The 14,445-nt window shown below is 50.7% G+C and overlaps 1 long non-coding RNA gene across 1 annotated transcript; it reads left to right on the forward strand.

Moving 5' to 3' along the window:
* Nucleotides 1-941: 941 nt before the first annotated feature.
* On the forward strand, nucleotides 942-13,016 carry LOC147651150 (uncharacterized). The gene is made up of 9 exons (XR_015274828.1): nucleotides 942-1,116; nucleotides 1,228-1,461; nucleotides 1,755-4,286; nucleotides 4,398-4,631; nucleotides 4,924-7,455; nucleotides 7,567-7,800; nucleotides 8,094-10,625; nucleotides 10,737-10,970; nucleotides 11,263-13,016. It is a non-coding gene; the product is annotated as an uncharacterized LOC147651150 (long non-coding RNA).
* Nucleotides 13,017-14,445: the final 1,429 nt, after the last annotated feature.

Raw genomic sequence — 14,445 nt, forward strand, 5'->3', positions numbered from 1 at the left:
TTTGTTTGATTGGTTTCTTTGGGTTGGTTTCTTTGTGTTTTTCTCTGTTTTGCTTGGAGTTTCTTTTCCTTTTTTAGAAATGACTGGTGAAGTTGGCACAACCAAACTCCAGAAAACGTAAGCCAGGCTTGACTTTCCAGAAATTGCTTTTGGCTGGCTTTAGCTGCATTCCCCAGGATCACGATCAGCAGTAGATATTTGCAGGTTTTGCTCTGCATCCTCAGCCTGCCCAGATGTTGTTCAGTGTTTCAGCAGTGGAGAAGACGATGGATATTTTGCTAAACCTCCTTTCAAACAACAAAACTTGGGTTAGCACGACAGAAAAGAAGAAAAGAAAATCTTCGCCAGTTAGAACAGAGCCAGAGTCCCACCATTTCCCCCTCCACTTTGCTTTCTTTTCTACATTTAGAGGTAAAGCTTCCATCTCCAAAAGCTTCCATCTCTCACTTCCTGATGTAGCCATTTGCTACCCTTTAGCCTTGACTGCCACGCATCGGACTGCTGTCCGTGTGGGGCTGAGGATGCTCAGCCTGGAAAGAGAAGGGGGCTGGCGAGGCCTCCCTGCAGCTCTAGGAAAGATGGGCACAGAGAGGAGAAGCCTTTCAACTGCAGGAGTGAGCTTGAAGTTGGATCTAATGAAGCTGCTCTTTTCCACTCCGGCTGCTGGGCCACTGGCCCAGGCTGTGCACAGAGGCTGGGGATGCTCCATCCTTGGCAACATCCAAGGCCAGCTGGGAGCGGGGCTCTGAGCAACCTATTCTGGGCGAAGATTGCTCCGCTTGGAACAAGATAGTCTTTAGGGTCCCTTCCAAGCCCAAGCACCCAGGGATTCCATCATTCATTCGACGGTCTCCGTTGTCCACTTCAGCCTGGGCCTCAACTCCTGGCGGTGATGTCACAGTGCACGCTCCAGCTAGAACTTCCAGCATCCAGCAACGGCCACAACACAACCCTTGGCTCCTTGTGCCAGCACGCTCTTCATTCACCCTGCTCCAAGCCTACCCCTGTCACCTTGTTGCCACCTGCTCCCTGATTCCCCCAGCAGTCCCCAAAGCTCCCCATCGCTTGGATTTTGCTCTCCATCCCTGCAGGATGTCTGCATTTGTTCCAAAAGAGGTATGGTACTATTCCACGGAGGCGGACACCCCGCAGCTGCCTGGCTGGGCTGGAGCTCTGTGGGACAGGGTGGGAAAGGGACCCCACGCTGAAATTTTGCTACCTCTGCAGGCTGGCACAGACGGAGAGGAGGAGACGGACGTCGATACACAGACTGATAGAGAAGAAGCCATGGAAGTGGACGCAGAGGATACTGGAGAGGAAGAGATGGATGTGGATATGTACGAGACAGAGGAAGAGATGGAGGTGGAAACGAAAGATTCTATTGAAGAGATGGATATTGATCTAAAAGACAAGGAGGAAGACATGGTCTTGGGATGAAGACCGATGCCAGCAGCAGAACAGGCAGGTGCTCCCCACAGGCAGAGTGGGGTCCCCTGCTGCCAGCCTGGGGCCGGGCTGGGCACTCCCTGCTCAGGGACACGCTAGCCCATGCACTGCATTCTGCTGGCCATCCCTGGCCTGGCCTGGGCTTGCTGTGGGCCACACAAGCCCTGTTCCAGTGCCTGGGCCACAGCCCCCAGCCAGGCTCCCTTCTGGCAGCAGAGTCCCACTGGGCCAGTGTCCCAGCCCGGCAGCACATGGAACACCCTTCCGTGCCTGACTGCACTGACCGTGCTACTTGTTTTTCCTTCCAGGACTTAGGGACATCACAGACACAGATGCTACCCTGCTGTACATACGTTTTACAGTTGTTGTGTTCAGGATAGAGGTTTTAGAGTTTGTTTAAGTTGTCTGTAAATACGTTTCATAGAGTTTTGTTAGATCTGTTCTCAGGTAAATAGGTTCTATAGTTTGTTGTTGTTGTTGTTGTTGTTGTTGTTGTTACCAATATTCTTACAGTGTAAATATGTGGTGTAGTTCATTCTGGTTCCTTTTCTTCTACAGATAAACAGTCTTTGATTTTCACACCCCAGTTCTCTTTGCATTTTCTTCGGGCACATTTGCAAAGCTGTGGGTTGTTTCAGGAACAATGCTTGCAGGACTCTAAAAAGAGTATCAAAACCGCTCTGCCACACTCTCAGCTGCTGCTGCTGCCTCAAAAAGCACTGGCTGTCTTTGCTCACAGAATCACAGTTGTGGTGGCATTTCTACCACACCACAGGACAGCGATGTTTTCCCTCTTCTCCTGGAAATACCTACAGCACTTGTGGGTAGCAAGGCAAACATGAGCCTCTTTTAGTGGCCCTTGAAACTGGACATGTGAAATGAGGTACACAAAGCCACAGGCCAGCTGAACCTGGCATCTCTGAATGGGTCTTTACATTCTTCCCAGGAAGATGAATGGCAATCACTATTTTGGCAGGGAGGAAAGTGCATCAGCTAGCAATTTGCTGTAGAAAATGTGCTTTCTGCTCCTCTCACAGCCAAAACTCCTACCCATTTCTTGGAAGTCCTTCTTAGATAAGGACCGTGTTCAACTGAGTGACAGTGAAGCCAAATGGCAATGCCGCAATCAATTGTCCTGTACACAATCTCCTTCATCCACGTGGAAGGTTACTCACGGGCACACAAGAGGACGGAAGAAACCCAAATGCATCGTTGGACATAATAAAGTCAGACGTGTTGAGGGATGAAGAAATCTTGCAGAGATATGGAAAGCTGCCCTGAAAACCCAGTTCGGGGAGAGCCTGAGCTCTTTTGTGCTTCTAGGCCTGAAGATGCTCAGCACCTTTCCCAGATGCTCAGCAGGCAGTAGGATTGTGCCTGAATCTGGCTCTGGAAATGCCAGTGCCTCAACTGAGAGCTGTGGCAATGATTTCCATTGCATGGAGAGGGGCCACAGTCCTGCAAGAGTCTTTCAGCAGAGCAAACAGCAGCCTGGAGGGTGGGCAATGCTGCATCTGGACCACTGCATGCTCATCCTTCACCACAATGCAGAGCTGCCATGGATCACTTTTTCCATTTCTCCTGTTGGATATGTTTTGGAGAAGTTGTTCTAGGTGGCTTTGGATGGTGATCCAAGTAGGAAGCAGCCATTCGCCTGCTGTGATATCCTTACAACTAGTCCTAACTTCTCATTGCCTTTGGTTTGACTGGGGGTGTTTTATCTGTTTGTTTGATTGGTTTGTTTGGGTTGGTTTCTTTGTGTTTTTCTCTCTTTTGCTTGGAGTTTCTTTTCCTTTTTTAGAAATGACTGGTGAAGTTGGCACAACCAAACTCCAGAAAACGTAAAGCAGGCTTGACTTTCCAGAAATTGCTTTTGGCTGGCTTTAGCTGCATTCCCCAGGATCACGATCAGCAGTAGATATTTGCAGGTTTTGCTCTGCATCCTCAGCCTGCCCAGATGTTGTTCAGTGTTTCAGCAGTGGAGAAGACGATGGATATTTTGCCAAACCTCCTTTCAAACAACAAAACTTGGGTTAGCACGACAGAAAAGAAGAGAAGAAAATCTTCGCCAGTTAGAACAGAGCCAGAGTCCCACCATTTCCCCCTCCACTTTGCTTTCTTTTCTACATTTAGAGGTAAAGCTTCCATCTCCAAAAGCTTCCATCTCTCACTTCCTGATGTAGCCATTTGCTACCCTTTAGCCTTGACTGCCACGCATCGGACTGCTGTCCGTGTGGGGCTGAGGATGCTCAGCCTGGAAAGAGAAGGGGGCTGGCGAGGCCTCCCTGCAGCTCTAGGAAAGATGGGCACAGAGAGGAGAAGCCTTTCAACTGCAGGAGTGAGCTTGAAGTTGGATCTAATGAAGCTGCTCTTTTCCACTCCGGCTGCTGGGCCACTGGCCCAGGCTGTGCACAGAGGCTGGGGATGCTCCATCCTTGGCAACATCCAAGGCCAGCTGGGAGCGGGGCTCTGAGCAACCTATTCTGGGCGAAGATTGCTCCGCTTGGAACAAGATAGTCTTTAGGGTCCCTTCCAAGCCCAAGCACCCAGGGATTCCATCATTCATTCGACGGTCTCCGTTGTCCACTTCAGCCTGGGCCTCAACTCCTGGCGGTGATGTCACAGTGCACGCTCCAGCTAGAACTTCCAGCATCCAGCAACGGCCACAACACAACCCTTGGCTCCTTGTGCCAGCACGCTCTTCATTCACCCTGCTCCAAGCCTACCCCTGTCACCTTGTTGCCACCTGCTCCCTGATTCCCCCAGCAGTCCCCAAAGCTCCCCATCGCTTGGATTTTGCTCTCCATCCCTGCAGGATGTCTGCATTTGTTCCAAAAGAGGTATGATACTATTCCACGGAGGCGGACACCCCGCAGCTGCCTGGCTGGGCTGGAGCTCTGTGGGACAGGGTGGGAAAGGGACCCCACGCTGAAATTTTGCTACCTCTGCAGGCTGGCACAGACGGAGAGGAGGAGACGGACGTCGATACACAGACTGATAGAGAAGAAGCCATGGAAGTGGACGCAGAGGATACTGGAGAGGAAGAGATGGATGTGGATATGTACGAGACAGAGGAAGAGATGGAGGTGGAAACGAAAGATTCTATTGAAGAGATGGATATTGATCTAAAAGACAAGGAGGAAGACATGGTCTTGGGATGAAGACCGATGCCAGCAGCAGAACAGGCAGGTGCTCCCCACAGGCAGAGTGGGTCCCCTGCTGCCAGCCTGGGGCCGGGCTGGGCACTCCCTGCTCAGGGACACGCTAGCCCATGCACTGCATTCTGCTGGCCATCCCTGGCCTGGCCTGGGCTTGCTGTGGGCCACACAAGCCCTGTTCCAGTGCCTGGGCCACAGCCCCCAGCCAGGCTCCCTTCTGGCAGCAGAGTCCCACTGGGCCAGTGTCCCAGCCCGGCAGCACATGGAACACCCTTCCGTGCCTGACTGCACTGACCGTGCTACTTGTTTTTCCTTCCAGGACTTAGGGACATCACAGACACAGATGCTACCCTGCTGTACATACGTTTTACAGTTGTTGTGTTCAGGATAGAGGTTTTAGAGTTTGTTTAAGTTGTCTGTAAATACGTTTCATAGAGTTTTGTTAGATCTGTTCTCAGGTAAATAGGTTCTATAGTTTGTTGTTGTTGTTGTTGTTGTTGTTGTTGTTACCAATATTCTTACAGTGTAAATATGTGGTGTAGTTCATTCTTGTTCCTTTTCTTCTACAGATAAACAGTCTTTGATTTTCACACCCCAGTTCTCTTTGCATTTTCTTCGGGCACATTTGCAAAGCTGTGGGTTGTTTCAGGAACAATGCTTGCAGGACTCTAAAAAGAGTATCAAAACCGCTCTGCCACACTCTCAGCTGCTGCTGCTGCCTCAAAAAGCACTGGCTGTCTTTGCTCACAGAATCACAGTTGTGGTGGCATTTCTACCACACCACAGGACAGCGATGTTTTCCCTCTTCTCCTGGAAATACCTACAGCACTTGTGGGTAGCAAGGCAAACATGAGCCTCTTTTAGTGGCCCTTGAAACTGGACATGTGAAATGAGGTACACAAAGCCACAGGCCAGCTGAACCTGGCATCTCTGAATGGGTCTTTACATTCTTCCCAGGAAGATGAATGGCAATCACTATTTTGGCAGGGAGGAAAGTGCATCAGCTAGCAATTTGCTGTAGAAAATGTGCTTTCTGCTCCTCTCACAGCCAAAACTCCTACCCATTTCTTGGAAGTCCTTCTTAGATAAGGACCGTGTTCAACTGAGTGACAGTGAAGCCAAATGGCAATGCCGCAATCAATTGTCCTGTACACAATCTCCTTCATCCACGTGGAAGGTTACTCACGGGCACACAAGAGGACGGAAGAAACCCAAATGCATCGTTGGACATAATAAAGTCAGACGTGTTGAGGGATGAAGAAATCTTGCAGAGATATGGAAAGCTGCCCTGAAAACCCAGTTCGGGGAGAGCCTGAGCTCTTTTGTGCTTCTAGGCCTGAAGATGCTCAGCACCTTTCCCAGATGCTCAGCAGGCAGTAGGATTGTGCCTGAATCTGGCTCTGGAAATGCCAGTGCCTCAACTGAGAGCTGTGGCAATGATTTCCATTGCATGGAGAGGGGCCACAGTCCTGCAAGAGTCTTTCAGCAGAGCAAACAGCAGCCTGGAGGGTGGGCAATGCTGCATCTGGACCACTGCATGCTCATCCTTCACCACAATGCAGAGCTGCCATGGATCACTTTTTCCATTTCTCCTGTTGGATATGTTTTGGAGAAGTTGTTCTAGGTGGCTTTGGATGGTGATCCAAGTAGGAAGCAGCCATTCGCCTGCTGTGATATCCTTACAACTAGTCCTAACTTCTCATTGCCTTTGGTTTGACTGGGGGTGTTTTATCTGTTTGTTTGATTGGTTTGTTTGGGTTGGTTTCTTTGTGTTTTTCTCTCTTTTGCTTGGAGTTTCTTTTCCTTTTTTAGAAATGACTGGTGAAGTTGGCACAACCAAACTCCAGAAAACGTAAAGCAGGCTTGACTTTCCAGAAATTGCTTTTGGCTGGCTTTAGCTGCATTCCCCAGGATCACGATCAGCAGTAGATATTTGCAGGTTTTGCTCTGCATCCTCAGCCTGCCCAGATGTTGTTCAGTGTTTCAGCAGTGGAGAAGACGATGGATATTTTGCCAAACCTCCTTTCAAACAACAAAACTTGGGTTAGCACGACAGAAAAGAAGAGAAGAAAATCTTCGCCAGTTAGAACAGAGCCAGAGTCCCACCATTTCCCCCTCCACTTTGCTTTCTTTTCTACATTTAGAGGTAAAGCTTCCATCTCCAAAAGCTTCCATCTCTCACTTCCTGATGTAGCCATTTGCTACCCTTTAGCCTTGACTGCCACGCATCGGACTGCTGTCCGTGTGGGGCTGAGGATGCTCAGCCTGGAAAGAGAAGGGGGCTGGCGAGGCCTCCCTGCAGCTCTAGGAAAGATGGGCACAGAGAGGAGAAGCCTTTCAACTGCAGGAGTGAGCTTGAAGTTGGATCTAATGAAGCTGCTCTTTTCCACTCCGGCTGCTGGGCCACTGGCCCAGGCTGTGCACAGAGGCTGGGGATGCTCCATCCTTGGCAACATCCAAGGCCAGCTGGGAGCGGGGCTCTGAGCAACCTATTCTGGGCGAAGATTGCTCCGCTTGGAACAAGATAGTCTTTAGGGTCCCTTCCAAGCCCAAGCACCCAGGGATTCCATCATTCATTCGACGGTCTCCGTTGTCCACTTCAGCCTGGGCCTCAACTCCTGGCGGTGATGTCACAGTGCACGCTCCAGCTAGAACTTCCAGCATCCAGCAACGGCCACAACACAACCCTTGGCTCCTTGTGCCAGCACGCTCTTCATTCACCCTGCTCCAAGCCTACCCCTGTCACCTTGTTGCCACCTGCTCCCTGATTCCCCCAGCAGTCCCCAAAGCTCCCCATCGCTTGGATTTTGCTCTCCATCCCTGCAGGATGTCTGCATTTGTTCCAAAAGAGGTATGATACTATTCCACGGAGGCGGACACCCCGCAGCTGCCTGGCTGGGCTGGAGCTCTGTGGGACAGGGTGGGAAAGGGACCCCACGCTGAAATTTTGCTACCTCTGCAGGCTGGCACAGACGGAGAGGAGGAGACGGACGTCGATACACAGACTGATAGAGAAGAAGCCATGGAAGTGGACGCAGAGGATACTGGAGAGGAAGAGATGGATGTGGATATGTACGAGACAGAGGAAGAGATGGAGGTGGAAACGAAAGATTCTATTGAAGAGATGGATATTGATCTAAAAGACAAGGAGGAAGACATGGTCTTGGGATGAAGACCGATGCCAGCAGCAGAACAGGCAGGTGCTCCCCACAGGCAGAGTGGGGTCCCCTGCTGCCAGCCTGGGGCCGGGCTGGGCACTCCCTGCTCAGGGACACGCTAGCCCATGCACTGCATTCTGCTGGCCATCCCTGGCCTGGCCTGGGCTTGCTGTGGGCCACACAAGCCCTGTTCCAGTGCCTGGGCCACAGCCCCCAGCCAGGCTCCCTTCTGGCAGCAGAGTCCCACTGGGCCAGTGTCCCAGCCCGGCAGCACATGGAACACCCTTCCGTGCCTGACTGCACTGACCGTGCTACTTGTTTTTCCTTCCAGGACTTAGGGACATCACAGACACAGATGCTACCCTGCTGTACATACGTTTTACAGTTGTTGTGTTCAGGATAGAGGTTTTAGAGTTTGTTTAAGTTGTCTGTAAATACGTTTCATAGAGTTTTGTTAGATCTGTTCTCAGGTAAATAGGTTCTATAGTTTGTTGTTGTTGTTGTTGTTGTTGTTGTTGTTACCAATATTCTTACAGTGTAAATATGTGGTGTAGTTCATTCTGGTTCCTTTTCTTCTACAGATAAACAGTCTTTGATTTTCACACCCCAGTTCTCTTTGCATTTTCTTCGGGCACATTTGCAAAGCTGTGGGTTGTTTCAGGAACAATGCTTGCAGGACTCTAAAAAGAGTATCAAAACCGCTCTGCCACACTCTCAGCTGCTGCTGCTGCCTCAAAAAGCACTGGCTGTCTTTGCTCACAGAATCACAGTTGTGGTGGCATTTCTACCACACCACAGGACAGCGATGTTTTCCCTCTTCTCCTGGAAATACCTACAGCACTTGTGGGTAGCAAGGCAAACATGAGCCTCTTTTAGTGGCCCTTGAAACTGGACATGTGAAATGAGGTACACAAAGCCACAGGCCAGCTGAACCTGGCATCTCTGAATGGGTCTTTACATTCTTCCCAGGAAGATGAATGGCAATCACTATTTTGGCAGGGAGGAAAGTGCATCAGCTAGCAATTTGCTGTAGAAAATGTGCTTTCTGCTCCTCTCACAGCCAAAACTCCTACCCATTTCTTGGAAGTCCTTCTTAGATAAGGACCGTGTTCAACTGAGTGACAGTGAAGCCAAATGGCAATGCCGCAATCAATTGTCCTGTACACAATCTCCTTCATCCACGTGGAAGGTTACTCACGGGCACACAAGAGGACGGAAGAAACCCAAATGCATCGTTGGACATAATAAAGTCAGACGTGTTGAGGGATGAAGAAATCTTGCAGAGATATGGAAAGCTGCCCTGAAAACCCAGTTCGGGGAGAGCCTGAGCTCTTTTGTGCTTCTAGGCCTGAAGATGCTCAGCACCTTTCCCAGATGCTCAGCAGGCAGTAGGATTGTGCCTGAATCTGGCTCTGGAAATGCCAGTGCCTCAACTGAGAGCTGTGGCAATGATTTCCATTGCATGGAGAGGGGCCACAGTCCTGCAAGAGTCTTTCAGCAGAGCAAACAGCAGCCTGGAGGGTGGGCAATGCTGCATCTGGACCACTGCATGCTCATCCTTCACCACAATGCAGAGCTGCCATGGATCACTTTTTCCATTTCTCCTGTTGGATATGTTTTGGAGAAGTTGTTCTAGGTGGCTTTGGATGGTGATCCAAGTAGGAAGCAGCCATTCGCCTGCTGTGATATCCTTACAACTAGTCCTAACTTCTCATTGCCTTTGGTTTGACTGGGGGTGTTTTATCTGTTTGTTTGATTGGTTTGTTTGGGTTGGTTTCTTTGTGTTTTTCTCTCTTTTGCTTGGAGTTTCTTTTCCTTTTTTAGAAATGACTGGTGAAGTTGGCACAACCAAACTCCAGAAAACGTAAAGCAGGCTTGACTTTCCAGAAATTGCTTTTGGCTGGCTTTAGCTGCATTCCCCAGGATCACGATCAGCAGTAGATATTTGCAGGTTTTGCTCTGCATCCTCAGCCTGCCCAGATGTTGTTCAGTGTTTCAGCAGTGGAGAAGACGATGGATATTTTGCCAAACCTCCTTTCAAACAACAAAACTTGGGTTAGCACGACAGAAAAGAAGAGAAGAAAATCTTCGCCAGTTAGAACAGAGCCAGAGTCCCACCATTTCCCCCTCCACTTTGCTTTCTTTTCTACATTTAGAGGTAAAGCTTCCATCTCCAAAAGCTTCCATCTCTCACTTCCTGATGTAGCCATTTGCTACCCTTTAGCCTTGACTGCCACGCATCGGACTGCTGTCCGTGTGGGGCTGAGGATGCTCAGCCTGGAAAGAGAAGGGGGCTGGCGAGGCCTCCCTGCAGCTCTAGGAAAGATGGGCACAGAGAGGAGAAGCCTTTCAACTGCAGGAGTGAGCTTGAAGTTGGATCTAATGAAGCTGCTCTTTTCCACTCCGGCTGCTGGGCCACTGGCCCAGGCTGTGCACAGAGGCTGGGGATGCTCCATCCTTGGCAACATCCAAGGCCAGCTGGGAGCGGGGCTCTGAGCAACCTATTCTGGGCGAAGATTGCTCCGCTTGGAACAAGATAGTCTTTAGGGTCCCTTCCAAGCCCAAGCACCCAGGGATTCCATCATTCATTCGACGGTCTCCGTTGTCCACTTCAGCCTGGGCCTCAACTCCTGGCGGTGATGTCACAGTGCACGCTCCAGCTAGAACTTCCAGCATCCAGCAACGGCCACAACACAACCCTTGGCTCCTTGTGCCAGCACGCTCTTCATTCACCCTGCTCCAAGCCTACCCCTGTCACCTTGTTGCCACCTGCTCCCTGATTCCCCCAGCAGTCCCCAAAGCTCCCCATCGCTTGGATTTTGCTCTCCATCCCTGCAGGATGTCTGCATTTGTTCCAAAAGAGGTATGATACTATTCCACGGAGGCGGACACCCCGCAGCTGCCTGGCTGGGCTGGAGCTCTGTGGGACAGGGTGGGAAAGGGACCCCACGCTGAAATTTTGCTACCTCTGCAGGCTGGCACAGACGGAGAGGAGGAGACGGACGTCGATACACAGACTGATAGAGAAGAAGCCATGGAAGTGGACGCAGAGGATACTGGAGAGGAAGAGATGGATGTGGATATGTACGAGACAGAGGAAGAGATGGAGGTGGAAACGAAAGATTCTATTGAAGAGATGGATATTGATCTAAAAGACAAGGAGGAAGACATGGTCTTGGGATGAAGACCGATGCCAGCAGCAGAACAGGCAGGTGCTCCCCACAGGCAGAGTGGGTCCCCTGCTGCCAGCCTGGGGCCGGGCTGGGCACTCCCTGCTCAGGGACACGCTAGCCCATGCACTGCATTCTGCTGGCCATCCCTGGCCTGGCCTGGGCTTGCTGTGGGCCACACAAGCCCTGTTCCAGTGCCTGGGCCACAGCCCCCAGCCAGGCTCCCTTCTGGCAGCAGAGTCCCACTGGGCCAGTGTCCCAGCCCGGCAGCACATGGAACACCCTTCCGTGCCTGACTGCACTGACCGTGCTACTTGTTTTTCCTTCCAGGACTTAGGGACATCACAGACACAGATGCTACCCTGCTGTACATACGTTTTACAGTTGTTGTGTTCAGGATAGAGGTTTTAGAGTTTGTTTAAGTTGTCTGTAAATACGTTTCATAGAGTTTTGTTAGATCTGTTCTCAGGTAAATAGGTTCTATAGTTTGTTGTTGTTGTTGTTGTTGTTGTTGTTGTTACCAATATTCTTACAGTGTAAATATGTGGTGTAGTTCATTCTTGTTCCTTTTCTTCTACAGATAAACAGTCTTTGATTTTCACACCCCAGTTCTCTTTGCATTTTCTTCGGGCACATTTGCAAAGCTGTGGGTTGTTTCAGGAACAATGCTTGCAGGACTCTAAAAAGAGTATCAAAACCGCTCTGCCACACTCTCAGCTGCTGCTGCTGCCTCAAAAAGCACTGGCTGTCTTTGCTCACAGAATCACAGTTGTGGTGGCATTTCTACCACACCACAGGACAGCGATGTTTTCCCTCTTCTCCTGGAAATACCTACAGCACTTGTGGGTAGCAAGGCAAACATGAGCCTCTTTTAGTGGCCCTTGAAACTGGACATGTGAAATGAGGTACACAAAGCCACAGGCCAGCTGAACCTGGCATCTCTGAATGGGTCTTTACATTCTTCCCAGGAAGATGAATGGCAATCACTATTTTGGCAGGGAGGAAAGTGCATCAGCTAGCAATTTGCTGTAGAAAATGTGCTTTCTGCTCCTCTCACAGCCAAAACTCCTACCCATTTCTTGGAAGTCCTTCTTAGATAAGGACCGTGTTCAACTGAGTGACAGTGAAGCCAAATGGCAATGCCGCAATCAATTGTCCTGTACACAATCTCCTTCATCCACGTGGAAGGTTACTCACGGGCACACAAGAGGACGGAAGAAACCCAAATGCATCGTTGGACATAATAAAGTCAGACGTGTTGAGGGATGAAGAAATCTTGCAGAGATATGGAAAGCTGCCCTGAAAACCCAGTTCGGGGAGAGCCTGAGCTCTTTTGTGCTTCTAGGCCTGAAGATGCTCAGCACCTTTCCCAGATGCTCAGCAGGCAGTAGGATTGTGCCTGAATCTGGCTCTGGAAATGCCAGTGCCTCAACTGAGAGCTGTGGCAATGATTTCCATTGCATGGAGAGGGGCCACAGTCCTGCAAGAGTCTTTCAGCAGAGCAAACAGCAGCCTGGAGGGTGGGCAATGCTGCATCTGGACCACTGCATGCTCATCCTTCACCACAATGCAGAGCTGCCATGGATCACTTTTTCCATTTCTCCTGTTGGATATGTTTTGGAGAAGTTGTTCTAGGTGGCTTTGGATGGTGATCCAAGTAGGAAGCAGCCATTCGCCTGCTGTGATATCCTTACAACTAGTCCTAACTTCTCATTGCCTTTGGTTTGACTGGGGGTGTTTTATCTGTTTGTTTGATTGGTTTGTTTGGGTTGGTTTCTTTGTGTTTTTCTCTCTTTTGCTTGGAGTTTCTTTTCCTTTTTTAGAAATGACTGGTGAAGTTGGCACAACCAAACTCCAGAAAACGTAAAGCAGGCTTGACTTTCCAGAAATTGCTTTTGGCTGGCTTTAGCTGCATTCCCCAGGATCACGATCAGCAGTAGATATTTGCAGGTTTTGCTCTGCATCCTCAGCCTGCCCAGATGTTGTTCAGTGTTTCAGCAGTGGAGAAGACGATGGATATTTTGCCAAACCTCCTTTCAAACAACAAAACTTGGGTTAGCACGACAGAAAAGAAGAGAAGAAAATCTTCGCCAGTTAGAACAGAGCCAGAGTCCCACCATTTCCCCCTCCACTTTGCTTTCTTTTCTACATTTAGAGGTAAAGCTTCCATCTCCAAAAGCTTCCATCTCTCACTTCCTGATGTAGCCATTTGCTACCCTTTAGCCTTGACTGCCACGCATCGGACTGCTGTCCGTGTGGGGCTGAGGATGCTCAGCCTGGAAAGAGAAGGGGGCTGGCGAGGCCTCCCTGCAGCTCTAGGAAAGATGGGCACAGAGAGGAGAAGCCTTTCAACTGCAGGAGTGAGCTTGAAGTTGGATCTAATGAAGCTGCTCTTTTCCACTCCGGCTGCTGGGCCACTGGCCCAGGCTGTGCACAGAGGCTGGGGATGCTCCATCCTTGGCAACATCCAAGGCCAGCTGGGAGCGGGGCTCTGAGCAACCTATTCTGGGCGAAGATTGCTCCGCTTGGAACAAGATAGTCTTTAGGGTCCCTTCCAAGCCCAAGCACCCAGGGATTCCATCATTCATTCGACGGTCTCCGTTGTCCACTTCAGCCTGGGCCTGAACTCCTGGCGGTGATGTCACAGTGCACGCTCCAGCTAGAACTTCCAGCATCCAGCAACGGCCACAACACAACCCTTGGCTCCTTGTGCCAGCACGCTCTTCATTCACCCTGCTCCAAGCCTACCCCTGTCACCTTGTTGCCACCTGCTCCCTGATTCCCCCAGCAGTCCCCAAAGCTCCCCATCGCTTGGATTTTGCTCTCCATCCCTGCAGGATGTCTGCATTTGTTCCAAAAGAGGTATGGTACTATTCCACGGAGGCGGACACCCCGCAGCTGCCTGGCTGGGCTGGAGCTCTGTGGGACAGGGTGGGAAAGGGACCCCACGCTGAAATTTTGCTACCTCTGCAGGCTGGCACAGACGGAGAGGAGGAGACGGACGTCGATACACAGACTGATAGAGAAGAAGCCATGGAAGTGGACGCAGAGGATACTGGAGAGGAAGAGATGGATGTGGATATGTACGAGACAGAGGAAGAGATGGAGGTGGAAACGAAAGATTCTATTGAAGAGATGGATATTGATCTAAAAGACAAGGAGGAAGACATGGTCTTGGGATGAAGACCGATGCCAGCAGCAGAACAGGCAGGTGCTCCCCACAGGCAGAGTGGGTCCCCTGCTGCCAGCCTGGGGCCGGGCTGGGCACTCCCTGCTCAGGGACACGCTAGCCCATGCACTGCATTCTGCTGGCCATCCCTGGCCTGGCCTGGGCTTGCTGTGGGCCACACAAGCCCTGTTCCAGTGCCTGGGCCACAGCCCCCAGCCAGGCTCCCTTCTGGCAGCAGAGTCCCACTGGGCCAGTGTCCCAGCCCGGCAGCACATGGAACACCCTTCCGTGCCTGACTGCACTGACCGTGCTACTTGTTTTTCCTTCCAGGACTTAGGGACATC

This window comes from Cyanistes caeruleus, chromosome 11, assembly GCF_971803275.1.
Source record: "Cyanistes caeruleus chromosome 11, bCyaCae1.hap1.1, whole genome shotgun sequence".
Taxonomy (NCBI): domain Eukaryota; kingdom Metazoa; phylum Chordata; class Aves; order Passeriformes; family Paridae; genus Cyanistes; species Cyanistes caeruleus.